Below are 16255 nucleotides of genomic sequence, written 5' to 3'. Positions count from 1 at the left end.
GATGGGTTCAGGGAAGGTAGGATGCTTTTTTATAGCTTAACTGAGGACCTTTAGCTGTAAGATACAGTTGCCAGACTTCCCTGAATTCACTCCTCTAGCAGCATCACCCAGCTAGATAGACTCTTGCTGGATGGAAAGCTCTTGGAGCTGCTTACCCAGGTTTCCTCTGCAGGAACTCTCTGCAGGGTCTCACAAAGAAAGCCCAGTCTTGTTCAAAGCATGTCCGAAACAGGAGCCAGCTCTATTAGCTACTTCGGAGCAAGCTGTGCAGAAGTACTGAACTGCCAAACAGTCCTGCACAAGCCCTCCAGGTTACTGTGCTCAGATCACCTTGGGCTGAGCAGCAAACCCCTATGTGCGGCTGCTACAGCTGAGGCTGGAGATGCAGCCCCCTGTGTACCACTCCGCAAGGTGGGGAGGAGATTCTTGAGACCCCACACTATGGCAGACTCTCCAGTTTGCTCATGTCCCCTATTGCACTTGCACAACTGGTTGCCAGCTGGCAAACGTGCTGTGGAAGGAGCTTTTGTGACTCACCTTGGGCAAGTGTTGGCTCCACATCACAGCCTAGGGCTTCTGGAATGACCCACAGTTCTGGTGGCTGTTATGAGGAGGAGGTTTGGGGAGGCGCATCAAGCATGCCTGCCAAGATACCTCAATCTTAAATGTCCAGCAGTCATGAGATCCTAAATCACTGGCTGCTTTTTAAAGCTCTGGCCTGGAATTTCTGATGAATGGTAGATGCCAGAAAGTGAAATTAACTGTTGCGATCAAGTGAATCCTCCCAGTACGTGAGCAAGTTACCAAACTTCACTGGCACCATTACACAACAATTGGAGCTAGTCTGAGGAGAGCAGTCTCCACCCTGAAGTGTGATCTCTACCACTGTTCCACTCACATTTTTCCAGGGACTGAACTGGATTTTCAGGTGCTGGTGAAGTTGCTTTATGTGAGGCTGTGCAGTAGGCAGGGGCTGCAAACTGACCTGGTTAAGACTGTAGGTCTGATAACCATGAAAAGAGGGCAGCCAGACCTGGTGGCGCAAATGTGAATGTAGAACTTCACTTCTATATGGTTACATGAGTGTTTCTAGCCTCAGACTTAAAGCTGATTTCTACAAATTCATGTGTGGCCAGTACCAGTGGGGCTGTGGTGTCCTCTACACTGGTGGTGTCAGTCCAAAATCACTATGCTCTCCACGTTAACCCCATATGGTTTATGGAGAACCTTCCCATTGTTAGTCAGTGCAGCAACATCTTCTTAGGGGATCATCTTCCACCAGTGAGCTGAGTCCCAGCAGGGAGTAAACAGGCAGCACAATCCCCATGGCACTTGGAGTGCCGGTATTTGATGTGGCTCACGGCACTCAAGGTAACAGGACAAACAAGCAGGACCCACATGGCAGTGCTGCCAGGAGGCTTGACACCAAGGAGCTGGGGGAATCCACAGTGGAATAACAGAGACAGCACCTATGGAAAAAATACTTTCCCCCTCTGTCTAACAACTCTGCAAAAGCCAACAAACAGTGCAAAGGGACACACTTGGTAATTGAATGGAATCATATGGCCTTGTGATGACAGGGCATAGAAGTCTATAGGGCAAATTGCTCAACCCTCACAGCCTCTTTCTCTGTCTAAGGTGGCTCTTCTTCTAGGGGAGACCTGCCAAGGGTCTCTAGCAAGGAAATGACAAATCGATATGGGTTGTTGAAGCAAATACCTTCAATCAAACCTCAACATTTAGGTCAACATTTACATCCATCAGTGCTGTGTGTGTAAATTGTGGTGTTAGTGTAAATATCTAATGAATAAACTTGAAATATACACAGAATGACCTTTCCTCCCTCTGTGCCACATCTGTGCAACATCCAGTGAGGTCAGGGAGCACTTTTATTTAGATTTACCTTTATTTAGACTTAATATGTATTTTAGGCTTTGGGTAGGAATACAGGAATGGAAAGTAATTCCTAATGCAACAAGACACAGCTTTTCATTGTTCCCTGGAGTTGTATGCCTCAAAGCTCAGTAAGTGTGATGCTGCCTTAGAAATTAATGTGCAAGTTAATGATTCTTTTTTAATAGTGCACTTCTCCTCTCTAGGCTTGGTTTTTAGCTATTTTATGTCTGTCTTCCATGCTGGACCCTAGTACCTTTTTTTTGGCAGGTCATGAGCAAATTGTCTGTAAGGTGCTTGGTCCATGAAAAACAAAAAGGATGTGAAATGCACATATATATATATATATATATATATATATATTTGGGAAGGTTTCATTTTTACTTATCTTTTCTTTATGTACCACAACAAATGTTGTGGTTTGTCATTGTAGGATCTTGCTCTTTCTAACTGCTCAAAGAAACAATGATAACATCAGTAGACTGCTGAGGAACAACATCATTTGATGTCTGCCACTGGGCTGGTTTGTGTGGAAGGGTACAGTCTAGCTCTCCTAGTACAGCAACTCCTACTCATCTCCATGAGGATCAGACCATGTTGCTAAATACAGTTTTCTGTGGGTTTTTAAAAAGCCCTGGACCCAGGAGCATTTAATGTGAAGCACAGTCAGTGCATGGACAAGTCATTTGTTTGTGCTCATAGCTGCAAATCAGACATGTGACGGCTGTGGTAATTATGGACTCAAATCCAGTTGCTATTAAAGTGGGCATTTTCCACTCAGCATAAAGTTTTCCGTGTGATCCAATGTGAGTCTAGCAGACAGAGTCCCATCCACAAGTCCATTTCATTCACCTCACTGCCTTTCCTCCTGTGCCACTGAGAAGCCAAGAGTAAACTACTGGGGATGAGGAGAGGCAGAGGGAAAGGGAGAGGGAGAGGGAAAGAAAGAGGAAGAGGGAAAGGGAGAATGAGAAGGAGAGGAAGAAGAGTAGCAGACATAAATAAAAGTCAGGGCCCAAGCGCTTTACAAAGAAAGGCTCAGGACCCTTTCCAGAGATTAAAAAAAAAAATAAGCTCCTCTCCCAGTGCTACACTCTTCCTTTCCAACCTCTCTCCTAAAAAATCCAGGTTACCCAATTTCAGCATGATTTAGCTCTCAGCTGCCACTATGAAATGCTTTCCTCCTGTCACCCTTGTCTGCCCTTCGCTATTTCTTAACCACTGTCACATGCTTTACATTGCATGACTTAATCGCTTGAGACTTTGACTCCATTTACATATATAAACACATAAAAAGATACACACCTGCAGTTGCTTTGGCCACCTGGCAACTGCCTGAGCAGTAGCTGCATTCCTGGATCATGACATCTAGCAGGGCAGTAGATGTGACTTACACAAAGTCATTCATAGCCATTGGCAGCAATTGGCGCCTTTGATCCCCTTGGTCCTTCTCCCAGGAAGATGAGGTACAGCAAGGAAGGCCCAGAGCACCAAATCCAGGCATGTCTGCTCCTTTTCGTGCAAGCACCTGCACCAGCTCCAGCATGCATTCCGGAAAATTTGACCAGTACTGCAAGAGTGGTGGGAGTCTCCATGCAGGAACTGAGATTCAGCTGCATCCTGTTTGTATGCACAGGTAGCAAAGACAGGGCATGGTCCTGAAACCTCACAGCTTGCACTAGGAAAGGAGAATTGGAAGAGTAGCATAAGAGAACAGACCCATAATGTCAAACCCCAGTTTCCTCCAAATGATTAGCAAACCTCCCTTTGCCTTCTGTGTATGGGCAAAAGACTCAGCTATGTGGTCTCTATAATTTGAGCCGGGAAGTTGTGTCCCTACCACATAAACTGTTGGAGCATTTTATTTCAACTATAAGCTTATATACAGATCAACAAAAGTGTCTTACCACCAAGGGCCACCATGAAAGCATCCTGATAATTAAGTTCAGTCTGCAAATGTCAAAGCTTGGCTCCTGTCTTCACATTTTTAGCAAAAATGGTTCCAGATATTACAGCCCCCAACTGAATGTGGCTCAGAGGCAAACAAAAATCTATGGATTGCTGTTGCACTGACAAAATCCAGACATTTCTTCCTTAAAGAGTTAAGGAAAAGAAAGATGTAGCTAACACCCTACTTAGTTTCAGGGCTGCATCAAGTGCTGAGCACTTTCTGATGAGTGATTTTGAGTAGGACATAACTGAGGTTAATAAATAATCAAACATGCTTTTAACAAGTCGTATTTATTGGCATTGTGTGAAAAGCATTGGTAGCTCCTGTGGCAGGAATGAGAGTGCCCACATATTTTAAGTCAAGCATCTGTTTGAACACTTGAGTCAATGAAAACTCTGAGACAGTGCAGGTTTCATTAATAATAATCCAGTGTTTTATCACAGGATACTCTAATTGTTTCTCATGAGGAAGATGTGATCCCAGGGACAGAAAGATTAAGCTTTTAAGAAGCTCAGATTATAACATTCAAAGCACTACCCTATATCATAATGAATTGCCTGCTCATCTTGTAGACTTTGATGATAGCGACCAAAACACATGCATGTTGGGCAGCTGGTTTTGGGGGCAGACTTCCCCTGGATTGCAGCAAATGGGCAGATAACAGCCTATCCCAGTTTAAGGAGTCCCAGTACGTCATCATACTTGGCTCTTACAGTTCAATTTCCATAAGACCCTTGGGAGCTTTGCAACCCAATAATTAAACCTCTCCACTCTATTGAGAAATAAGCATGTAGGAGCAACACAGCATCTCAGCGTAAGCAATGAAAACTCTAGATGATGGATGTGATTTAGGAAATCCTGTGCATAGATGGTATCAGTCCCTGGACCCAGGTGACAGCTCTCAACTTTACCCAATGTGGTCATCTTTGCCACATGGTAACTGCAGAAGGCACTGAGTGCTTTTGGAAACATCAAATGAAAGCAACAGAGATTCTCAAGGAAGATCAAGACTGTCTCAGGGACATCTGGGAAAGGCTTTCTAGGACAAGATTCATTCTCTTCGCCTAACCCCTAGCCACCCCGGCCTTCCCTCTGTACTCTGCTGCTTGTGCCTCAAACAGCTTTAGCGAGGAACTGTGCAGGAAATCTGCCTGGAGCCAGCATGCAACCACACGAGAGACCAATATGTGGAATAACTTCTCTCTCTTTGTTTCTCACATTTAGAAAACCTCTCCCTGCCTCATTTCCTCTAACCTCTGTTGGAGAACCAACCATCCCCTACATGCTGCAGTATGAGGTGAGGTGGGAGAATACCCATGACACAAGTGACAAAGCAGATCAAGCCACTTATCAGCACAATCCTTTCTCACCGTGGCCCCAGAAGGCATTTACTCCTCTTCCCTGCAGGTGACATTTAAGAGCAAGTTCCTGGTGGTTGGCTTCTGAGGCAAGGACAGTTGATGTTCTTGTTAGCACTCTCACCCAACAAGCTACTCCTCTGGCAGTATTGTGTTCTAAGATAACACCAAGAATTCTCCTGCTCTTCACATGCAGAGGGTTCTAGCAAAAGCCATGTTACAAAGACAAAGAAGTAAAAAAGAAGTATTTGATTGCAATAGTGCAAATAAAAGGGAACTCAGCAAGCTTGTGAAAGTGCTGCGAGCTAGACTGAGGAAGAGGAGAGTTGCAGTGATTCAGGAGCTTGGAAGGAGCTCCCCAGACATGTGTGGTGCTGTCCAGAGTATGCTCTGCAGAAAGGAGATATCCCAAAGGAGTGCTTACAAATTGATCGCATAAGGAGATCACCTGGTGTAGGTAACAGCTGAAGCTTAGCATCATGGGTAAGGTAATTAACTAATTAGAAAACACAGGATAAACACATGATAGAAACTGATAGGAGGATACGTGACAGCAAGAAGATGAAACAGATTCAGCCTCAGTGAAGGGCGTTCATGGGATTTATTCAAAGGGCTGGGCCAATGGTACGCTCTCCACGTGCTGTCACCTGTGTCACCCTGAAGCAAGGGGCCTTCCTGTCAAACACTCTTTGGAGTCTAGCCTGATGGCTAGGAGAAGTTGGATCAGAAAACATCTCTGGAGCACTTGGGCAGGAGCATCTGCCGGCTGGGTGCTGACCATGGGAGCAGCAGACCCTGGAAGTACCAACTACCAGCAGCACCGTGGCATGTCAGCATGTCAGCGTGGGCACCTGGCTGTGTTGGCTCACAGTGACAGTAAATGTGCCCTTCTGCATTGGGAAGATCTCCAGGGATCAGGCCCCACAGATGAGTGGCTGCTGTCCCCCTGGAGCCATGCTGTGCACAGGGTGAGGAGGGGAGCAAAGGGAAGCCAGGCAGCAATCAGGGTCTGTCCAGACCAGCACCACAGCACTGGGAGCTGAGATGTTTTCCCAGGGCAGGTTAAAGCCGGACAGAAGTCAGCATTAAAGACAGATCCAGAGATAAAAAAGCTCAGATTTACATAGATTGACTTCACCACATCATTCACAAACACACTTTGATCTTGAGTCATCTGTTGCTATAATTACTGAAAGATGGTTGATGCAAACACACTTCCCACTGGAGCTGGGTCACTGGAGTGGGGACTTGCTCGCTGTAGCACTGACCCAAGCCTGTGTTCCCATTCCTTCTTCTGTTCAAAGGGCTTCATGCTAGGGTTATCTAACAAGTAACTATTCTTTAGATACCAAGCCTTCTTCTCTGGCTAGTCAAGAAGTCAGTTAGCCCTTCACCACATGCATTAAGGAATTGCCATGGAAGGAGGCTCCAGTATAAGGGAGAGCTGTAGAGAGCTCATCACAGGGAGACAAACTATTCAGCTGTGCCTGGGGGTGGCTCAGGATCAGACAGTTGGGGTGTTTATCTGTGGGTGATCACTGCACCTTTTGATGTTCCTCTGCTGCTGTTTGGACAAGCCCATCCAGGAGCTGTTCCAGAGAAGCTGCTCCACTTTACGGTTTTAGCAGAGTAAGGCAGGATCTGATCCTCCATGCAAACACACCTCCAATAAAACAGGTGCATTTTAGCTTCTGCAGCTCCCTAAATCACAGCCTGACAGGTCAGTGCCCTGTGCCTCCCGTGCTCCCTCTGCCTGCCATGGCATTCCTATAGGACAGGCCACAGCTTGCTGCTTTCTTTGCTAAAACTTGCTGTTTCCTTTGATGCTGCCTGCAGGCTGCAGAGGATATGCCAATGCAGGAAAGAAATGGCTGCTTCATGGAAAAGGGAGAAGGGAAATCACTGGGTGTAAGGATTACAACAGAAGTCTCTAACCTCTGGGGTACAAGAGAAGAAGGAGGTACTTTAGAAGTTCTGTCTCCCTTGAACTGGCATGCAGTCATCAGGGACTCTTCATCAGGGACTGTAGTGATAGGGCAAGGGGTGATGGGTTCAAACTTAAATAGGGGAAGTTCAGGTTAGATCTAAGGAAGAAGTTCTTTATCACGAGGGTGGTGAGGCACTGGCACAGGTTGCCTAAAGAAGTGGTGAATGCCCCATCCCTGGCAGTGTTCAAGGCCAGGTTGGACAGAGCCTTGGGCGACATGGTCTACTGTGAGGTGTCCCTATTCATGGCAGGGAGATTGGAACTGGTCTGTGATTCTGTGACTCTGCGAACCATTACTCCAGGGGCTGAGTTTAGTCTTAAATAAAAGCAGTTGCAGACTCAAAGCACCCTGATAGAGGAACCAGCATTGTCAGTTTTTTGTCTTGAGGTATGCCTGGTGTAGAATAGGCACCAACACAGCCCTGGAAAACAGCCAGCAGTAGGAGAAACCATCTACACAAGCACGGTGGCATGGACTGCTGAGGGGCAAGTTGTATCTGTGGAGAGTCTGAGGCACAGCCACATGTGTCCCTAAAGGCCACCTGAAATAAACATAACATCACTCATTCTGGACACAGGACAGAATAAGATGCAAACATCTCTGCATTCAGCAGGGAAGAGACAACACACACTCACACATGGAGCCTTCCTCTAGTAACCACCTCAGTGCTAAAATACTTTCAACAAAATATTCTTCTCTGTCTCAGGCTGTCTAAATACAAAGGTCTTCCACCATCTCCTAAGCATGATGAAGCCCTGCAGAGAGACTTGTACCCGGGGTGGGAAAGAGGATTTGTTCCCAGTTGTTTTCTGAGGAGGAGTTTTAATGAGGAGGTGGTCAGGGAGACAGGACCCTGCTGCCTTCGTAGAGTTTGTTGTGTGACAGCCCACCCATTTTGAGTTAGAAATTGCCTCTGCACTCACTTCTTTTTCCTTCTTGCTGTGCCAGCAGCAGAGGTGACACCAGGGGCACTGAGTCATGAGCAAATGTGACTCTACCACATTAGCCCAAATGCTGTGCCCTCTGGTGTTTTAAAACCTTCCTAAAGCAGGTTTCTGCCACCCACAGTGAAGGCCAGTTTGCCAGTGTAATGCATCGCCAGTCAGGAAAGGAGAGGATTTTGACTGGATTTATCAGTTTGCACTTTGCCAGATCAGTGGTTTCCCTTCTCGCCCATGCAGGCTCACTGGCTCCTATGGCAGTCACAGTCAGATTATGTGCGTTAGCAGTTGCCACACAGGGATCTCACTGGAACAAAAAATGTAGCAAGTATCACACAGGAAAGTGAGAGGAGAAAATATTGATGGAAGTACAATACTGGAGAAGCAGGCCACTTAGGGAAGTTTGTTTCAGGTGTTTTGTTTGGAGGTGCTTTTGCTTATATGTTACCTGATTTCTGAGGCAGGAGAAGGGGGGAAATTTCGCTGTTGAATAAACTGTATGTTTTTAATAATAAAACTAGAGAAGAGGCTCAAATGGAAATACAGGCTTTAAAAGACCAGAAATCCTATAATCTCTAAAAAGAGGAGCCTTTTCGAAGTTTGTTTTGCCTCAGCTCAAAATCTGAGTAGCTCTTTCCAGTAAGTCATGGTCCAGAAAACCTCAATACATCCTTGATGTCCTGGGCAATGAAATGTGGCAATGAAGCCAGGTCAATCTGTGATCTCGAGCTGGATGGGAGTTCCTCCACTTCCACCCATGGCTTGAGGGTAGAGGTTCCCTCAATTGTTCTGCTGTTGCAGTCCATCCACCCCAGTGAGGACACCAGGGGAACTAAGTTAGCTGTCAGCAGTCACAAGCCAATCTGCAGGTATATCAACTGAGCAATGCCATTCACTGTTCCAGCTGCTTGAAATCCAAGTCCCACTTTGCTCCCACATCACCTAAGGCAGCTCTGCCCACTAGAAATCAAAACTATTCCTGTAGAAAATCTCAGGAGTGAGGTCCTGAGGGAAGGCCTCAGCGTAGCACTGGCCTTTCACTGCTTCCTGCTCCTCTCCCAATTCCTTCTGTAGATCTGCACCTTTTTTAGGGCATCCTCAGTCCCCTCTGTCTGTTTTCCTCTTCCCACTGTAACAAGACAAGAAGGATCCTGCCTGCTCTCTCCAGAGACAGCCCTTCCAGCAGAGCAGTTCTCCATTTGCACCACTCCCTTATCTCTCCCCAGATCTGTTGCCACACACAGGAGTCAAGCCATTGCTCCTGGTACACCAGCTCTAGCTTGCCTTCTGGATAGAAAAGGCAAAAAAAAAAGACATTTTCTGCTCCAGTCTTTACCCCTTGAGATGCATAAACACTTCCTAAAGGCAAAATGCTTTCCTGGGGCAGGAAGTTGGGACATATGCTGGGCTGGGGACTTGTTCCAGGAGTGTTTCATGTCATGGAGTGTGTGTGCCCCTGTGATGACCAAGACTGGTCATCTGCACATCAGCCAGCCTCTTGGTTTCCCCATCATTCTCTGGTGCGGGGTATTCTTCCTCCTCTTCAGGTTTCCTGTTCATGGGCACTGTTCCCCTTCCCTCATTCTACCTCCAAAGACTGTCGTTTCCATGAATTTCTTTGTGTTACATACAGTTTGCTTTTCAGTTATGTTTAATACTGTCTCAGATCTTAAATGCAGTGTATCATTGCTACCATTTGACAGACAAATATTTTCACCACTGTCAAAATGAAACACACTGTTATGACAACAAAGCAATTGCATTGCCAAAACAGAAAGTTTATGTTCTTTAGGATTCCCTTTCTGTGGGAAATTGACAGCTCTGGAGTTTTGCTCCTATCTGACCGTGGGAAATGTTTGAAAGTCACTGCTGAATGAAAAGAGGCTCCACAGGCTTTAACTTCCATGTTTTCCAGACATCTCCAGTGACTATTAACACAAATTATTGAATCTAGGTCCATTCCAATTCACCTGCGGGTGCTTTCTGGAAGGAAGGAACATCTGAGAACTCTTGTTACCTGAAAATAACACACTATGCATTAACATCACCAAACCACTGAGGTATTCCAAGCCAAATCTGACCTCTGGCTCTGCAAGGATAGGCTAACCAAAGTTCAAACAGGTCATAACAGCCTGGTTACCTATTCCCTGGTAGGAAAGCAAGTGGAAAAGTACTGCCAAGGCAGCCTTCCCTCATCCCCTCATCAAGGGCTGATGACACAACCCAGCATGCCTGGTATCCTCCATTTCTCAAGCATCCCCTGCACTAGGGAGGGACCTCTTTAAAGTCTGCAATAGATGGATCTGATAAAGTGTGCCCACAGCAACTACAAGGAGTTGGTAGGTCACATGAGGCATAGCTAAAGGTGGCAGCATCAAGAGTTAGGTCACATTTGGTTGATCCATGTAGCACTGCCTTCACTGCAGAAAGGATCAAAGTGTCTATAACTAAAGTAACCTGTACCCTTGTGAAGGGCTGTAAGGAATACTGGGGTGTAGGTCACAAAACAAGCAATCATATGCCAAGAGGGAAGTGCTCAAATATTTGCAATGCCTAGTTGCTTTTCTTAATTTCACCTTCATGGTGTGTCAGTTACAAAGGGCCAATTATGTTTCCAAGAGAGACATGTTTCTGTAATTGTGCTGGGGCTCCAGTTAAACTAAGATGTGCCCAGCACCCTGACACTTGACAATAGGAAATACTGTGGGAATGGGTTAGGTAGGCCATGGGATAACTCATGGGCATCCTCATGTACTGAGTGTCTTGCATTCCATCTGGTGGCTGCTCTGCCTTGAGAAGCCCCACAGCTTGCTCAGGCTATGAGAGAGCTTCTGCTCCGTGCCTGGATCATTTCCCAAAGGCCTCTCATCTTCTAGAGTCCTTTCCCACTTGCTTCTGCTCAGACTATGTAGCACATATCCAGCCAGATGTGCTCCTGAGGTGCTGGCCTCATCAGATATGAGTAGTCCTGCTTCTGAAAGGAGTCTTGCTAACTGAGAGAGAGGTAATAAACAGCAACCCACTCTGTGAAACCCTGTTTACTCATAGCACTGCTCTTGTGGGTTGGGTAACTCTTCAGGCTCTGCTTTGAGACCTGCTGCTCCAGCCTCTTTTGTCAGGATTTGGTTTTTTTTCTGTAGCTTTTGTGTGATTTCTGAGAATGTTCTGCTGGGAAGCAAAGACAGGAGAAGCCCCCCTACCCCCTCCTCCACCACGGGGAGAGCCCTGATAGCAGGAAGGAAAGGATTAGCAGGTGGCATTCAGAGCTCCCACTTGCAGCCAGCCCTTCCCTACCAACAAGAAGTCCTCCTGCTTTGGAGTTTATTTGGAAAGCTTTAAACATACTTACTAATTGCCTTACATAGACCCATTGATATACAAGGAACACTTTACAGTGTAAATATGCTTCCTTGGGTACACTAACGATTAGATAACAAGACCAAGATCATACCTCTTGTAGGAAGATAGCTCCTCACCACTGCAGCCTTTGTCTCCAGAGGCCTTGAATTATTCTTTTGCCTTAATTCATAGAGAGTGGCTTCTGTGCTGAAAAAATGACATGTGAAATGTGTATACTTGGTGCCTCTCTGATCAGTTTTCTGACCCATCTGTAGCACCAGCCAGAGGACTCTGAGGTTCACCCATCCCAGTCCATCTTTGACAGCAGACAGTTAAAATTAGTTCCCACTTCCAACAAAAGCATACCTGGAGAGTGAAAGGAGTAACTGGCCATTGTAGTTACACAGTTCTTCCCTTTCTGTTGCAGTGCCTACCTCATGGGTGTTAGTGCTGATGCAGGAGCTGGGAGCTGTAGTAGAGTCTCTACATCATGGTCATCATGGAACACAACAAACTGTAATGGAGCCAGGTGTCGGATGGGAGAACATCCATAAAACAGAAGACGTAAGTGATCGATTGCTCATGCAAGATAAATATACACAGAGCTACCTGAGACCAGTCGGAACTCACAAGGGCATGCTGGGTCAGGGGAGGTGTGTGAGTAAGGAAGTGAAAAACTGTCACTTGATTGTATTTTAGAGATGTGTTACTCCAGCAAAGATTCAGGTGAAATGGGATGCCAGGGAGAAAAGTATAGGACTGTGTCCCAGCCAGCTTCCTCCTTGTGGCTATGTTTACAGCTGTAAAGTATGCACCTCTCTCTGTTGCCCTATAATCTTTGTCAGCTTTTGGGTCTCTGTGAAGGAATAGTAAAGATGGGAACAAAGACATTTTACTTCCTTGCCACTCATGGACATAATTACCTTTCGTTATCCTTCGGCCAGCCCTGACTGTGACCCAGCTTCACAGGGAGATACTGGCTGCCAGAATTGCTTCTTTGACACCCACATCATGATTCAAAGAGATCAGGATCAGGTCTTCAGAGAGGAGAGAACCTACCAGTTAGAGGAAGCTGGTCAGAGGAGATAGCAAGGGCCGATGTTTTACTCATTTGATAGCATTACTGCAAAGCTCAGGAAACTAACGTCACTCGCATCCAGTCATTTGCAAATAATCAACCTAAAGTAAACCATTCCCTGTTACTTCTCCTTCAGGTGCAGACAACTTCCAGGTCCTGGCTGGGTGGGGGATTTCCTGTCTGCGTTTAGTTTGTACCTCTTCCAAGGCTTGCGGTTTGCCAGGTGGTTTGTGCCTTCCATCAACACCTGCGGGAGGTAGTAACTCAGGTTTAATTTTACCACTGGGGAGGTGAGTCCTGACTTCTGCAACTGGCAGAATTCATCCTGGCAGGCTCTATGAGGCTGCCTTTTGTCAGCTCTGAGCCAGAGGGTTTGCTCCATTTTGTTGCACTCAAAATTACCTTGATAGTAAAGAAAGGGAAACCAAATAGGAAGGGAGCAATGCAGATGCATAGCTTCCAAGTTAGCTTTGTTCTTTTGCCAGCAGGCTATGCAAAGCCTGGCATTCTTTCTGCAGGTTCTAAAAAGCACTCTTCACCCTCCCAGACAGAAAGTAAAACTCAGGAAATCTTTCCAGGCTATACATGAAGCTGGTACATGAAGCTGGATCAGTGGTGCACTGTTTCCTGAGCCCAATGAAGGAACCAAAATCTTCCATTTTTGCTAACCCCAGGGAGCTGCCAGTAGTTAGTATACAAAGACAGGGTGTATTCTGCATTAATAGGGAGCCAGTTTAACACTCTTTTTACCCAGCTCCAAATCACACAAGATCAACAAGACCAGCTACAGTAGCCTTTTCTCTGAAGCAAGCAGGCCACAGAAGCTTGCTGGCTCTTAAGATGCAGCTGACTGCTTCACCAAGCAGAACTAGCCCTACATCTCAGTCCACTTTCAGCTGAGCAGAATAGATATATTTAGAAGATAAATTTCAAAAGCTAGGTTGAGAGGGGCACTTTTCTTAGGAAGAACAAAAATAAACCCAAAGAAAATACTGTCTTGTGCATCAACAGGGTGAAAGGAAGACTCATAAAGACTTTGGTGTTGAAACAAAACATTTCCTTTTTCAGCATCTAATCCTAGCTATTTTCACCACAACCACATTCAAAAAGGAAAAAAATCCAAAGTCTTTCTTTAAAAAGAAATCAAATTATATAAAAACAAAAATGAAACAAAAATAAAAAAACGTCAGCCCGTCCTAGGACTTGACTCAGCCAAATGTATTTACTAAATCCAAGTTACAATCTATGTTTCCTGAAAGTGTATTTTTTGAGTGTATAAAACAATTCACCAGATTAAAATAATATCAGTGCATCCAGCAGTAGTATTTGAATATACTCAACACAGTTTCTTTTCAAGTTTCACACCACAGTGAAGGTCTTGATGGTTTCAACAAATATGAAGCCATAGGCTTCTCAGTATGGTGGGAAGTGTGCATCACATGTGGATTTTGCTGGGAATGTCCTGGGTATCTCTCTTTCCAGTTAGACACTGAAGAGCAGCCCCCCCCTCAGTACAGAGTTTATGACATAACAGGGAGGGAGTCCCTGTTCTGTTGATGCCAGCTAAGGTCTTGGCTTGGAAGACTCTTTGAGCACTTGGAGGTGTTTAATTTGACCTGCAGCCATTGCAATAAATTTTAATTACAGTCCCAGTGCCATGGCTTAAACCATGACACCCAGGCAGTTTAAGGGTACAGTCATGGATGTATGTGTGTCTCTGTAGTCATGCAAACTCCATCTCTGAGGGGCAGCATTTCCATCACATGGCATAAATCCGTCTTCAGGAAACATGGCAGGAATTCAAACAAGGTGCTTTTTAAGCACCACCTTTTCTTGAGCCCCATTCAAAGCTTCCTGTCGGAATAAGGATAACAAAATGCTTCTGTGAGGCCCCTCTTGTAATTAATTTTGTGATAGGGCAGATTGGAACTGGAAAGCATTAGCTGACAGCATCCTCGATATGCAAGTCAAAGCTGCCACGTCTGATTTCCTCTTGCTAAACCCAGAGCAGGCTCACTTTGGTGAACGTGTGGCTTTTCAGCAGGGTAAGCAAGTGTGTGTGTGTGTGTGTGTATGTATATACATATATATAAATACTGTAATATAATATATATGGAATTGTTTTTTGGAAAACTGTGAAATCAGGTTTGGGAAAACATATGTTCACCCAAGTTTCGTCTCTGCTACCAGGCATGACTCCAAAGTTCTGGTGTTTGGGTGTTTGCAGGCCTCCCCACAACAGAGCACAACCCAGACACAATAAAACTACTCAGGATGAAGGCAGAAATCCTACAGGCAAGAAACACACCAGAGCTGCACTTGCCCTATGTGCCCTTGTGGTATTTAGAGCTGCCAAGTCTGCACCTCCAAGGAGTCTGAATGCTTTGAGGAAAACAAAAGCCATGATATAGGAAAGGCAAAACTGCTTATTATACCAGACTCTATACTATTCTATACTATTCTGTCAGGTGTGCAGGATGTTAGCATGGAGCCGTATTACCTGGAAGTCTTTATTCATTGAATAGAATCACAGCCTGGTTTGGACTGTAAAGGACCTAAAGATCATCCAGTTCCAACCCCCTGCCATGGGCAGGGATGCCTCCCACTAGACCATGTCCCCAAGGCTCTGTCCATTCTGGCCCTGAACACTGCCAGGGATGGAGCATTCACCACTTCTTTGGGGAGCCTGTGCCAGTGCCTCACCACCTTCATGATGAAGAACTTTTTCCTTAGATCTAACCTGAACTTCCCTTGTTTCATTTCTGCAGTGTCTGGAAGTTTCTGAAAGAATCCTTCACCCTTTCAGGCTGGGACACAGCTGAGTCAAATCACAGCTCTGCTACTGATGTCTGTGTGGCATGGGGAGAGTGGCCAGGTGACTGGGCATGCTTAGCTCACAGAAGAACAGTGGAAGTGCTGGGATCTATCCAAGCATCCCAGGCTTCCCATCTGCCTTTGTTCATACAAACCAAGCAGCTTCCCCCCACCGATGGCAGCAGGACAAACCCCAGCTCCACACAAAACAAACAGCGGAAGCTGTGATTTGACAGAATACCTCCAGCTGCCAAGATCTCACAGGAGATTGCTCACCGTTTACTCAGTAGATAGAGCTTGTCTTTGCCCACTTGGTCCTGTGCCAGGCACACGCAGGCACTGGCTGCTGCCCATTGCTCCGACGTGCTGATTGCCTTCTGAAGTATTACAAGGATCCAGCTTGCATGGGACCAGCTCCTTCCTCCCTAATGTGCCTTCTGCTTTCATCCAGAACACCCTGAACAGGCAGGACCTCTTCTGTTCAGCTGAGGTTCTGGAGCGGCTGGGCAGCAAGGGGCCATGAACAGGCCACGTGCATGATGTTGTTAGGCCACAACTGCAAGGTGGTCCCCATTTCTCTCCCCATTAGGGTGACTTTTCCCTCGCACCAGAACCCTCTGTCTCTTGAATGCTCTTGTTCTTTGGACAAAGAATGGAAAGACACAGGGTTGAAACTGTTCTGCTCTCCTCTCACCTGTGCCTGAGGGAACTGGCCATAAGGGGCTGCTGTAGAAAGCACGTGTGTGGTACAGGCGTGATTTTAGACCTTTCAAGAGAGAAGCCATCTGAAATAGGGGTTTTCTTTCCCCTGGTTCTTTCCTGAGGAGTCTAAGGCTTAGGTGTTTCTCTGGGGCCTAGACGGATGCAAGACATACACAGACACCTGGAATTCT

General features: G+C 46.0%; 1 long non-coding RNA gene across 1 annotated transcript; it reads right to left on the bottom strand.

Annotated features, from left to right (window-relative positions):
• Positions 1–206: 206 nt before the first annotated feature.
• On the bottom strand, positions 207–12028 carry LOC130610192 (uncharacterized). The gene is made up of 3 exons (XR_008974988.1): positions 11837–12028; positions 3801–3986; positions 207–642 (listed from the first exon to the last, which is right to left on the bottom strand). It is a non-coding gene; the product is annotated as an uncharacterized LOC130610192 (long non-coding RNA).
• Positions 12029–16255: the final 4227 nt, after the last annotated feature.

This window comes from Pezoporus wallicus, unplaced genomic scaffold (genome assembly GCF_028554395.1).
Source record: "Pezoporus wallicus isolate ANWC-B61680 ecotype Strahan unplaced genomic scaffold, APGP_CSIRO_Pwel_v1 contig_5696, whole genome shotgun sequence".
NCBI classification, from domain to species: Eukaryota; Metazoa; Chordata; class Aves; order Psittaciformes; family Psittacidae; genus Pezoporus; species Pezoporus wallicus.
The sequence above is the reverse complement of the archived record's forward strand: the minus strand, read 5'-3'. Positions and strand labels throughout refer to the sequence as shown.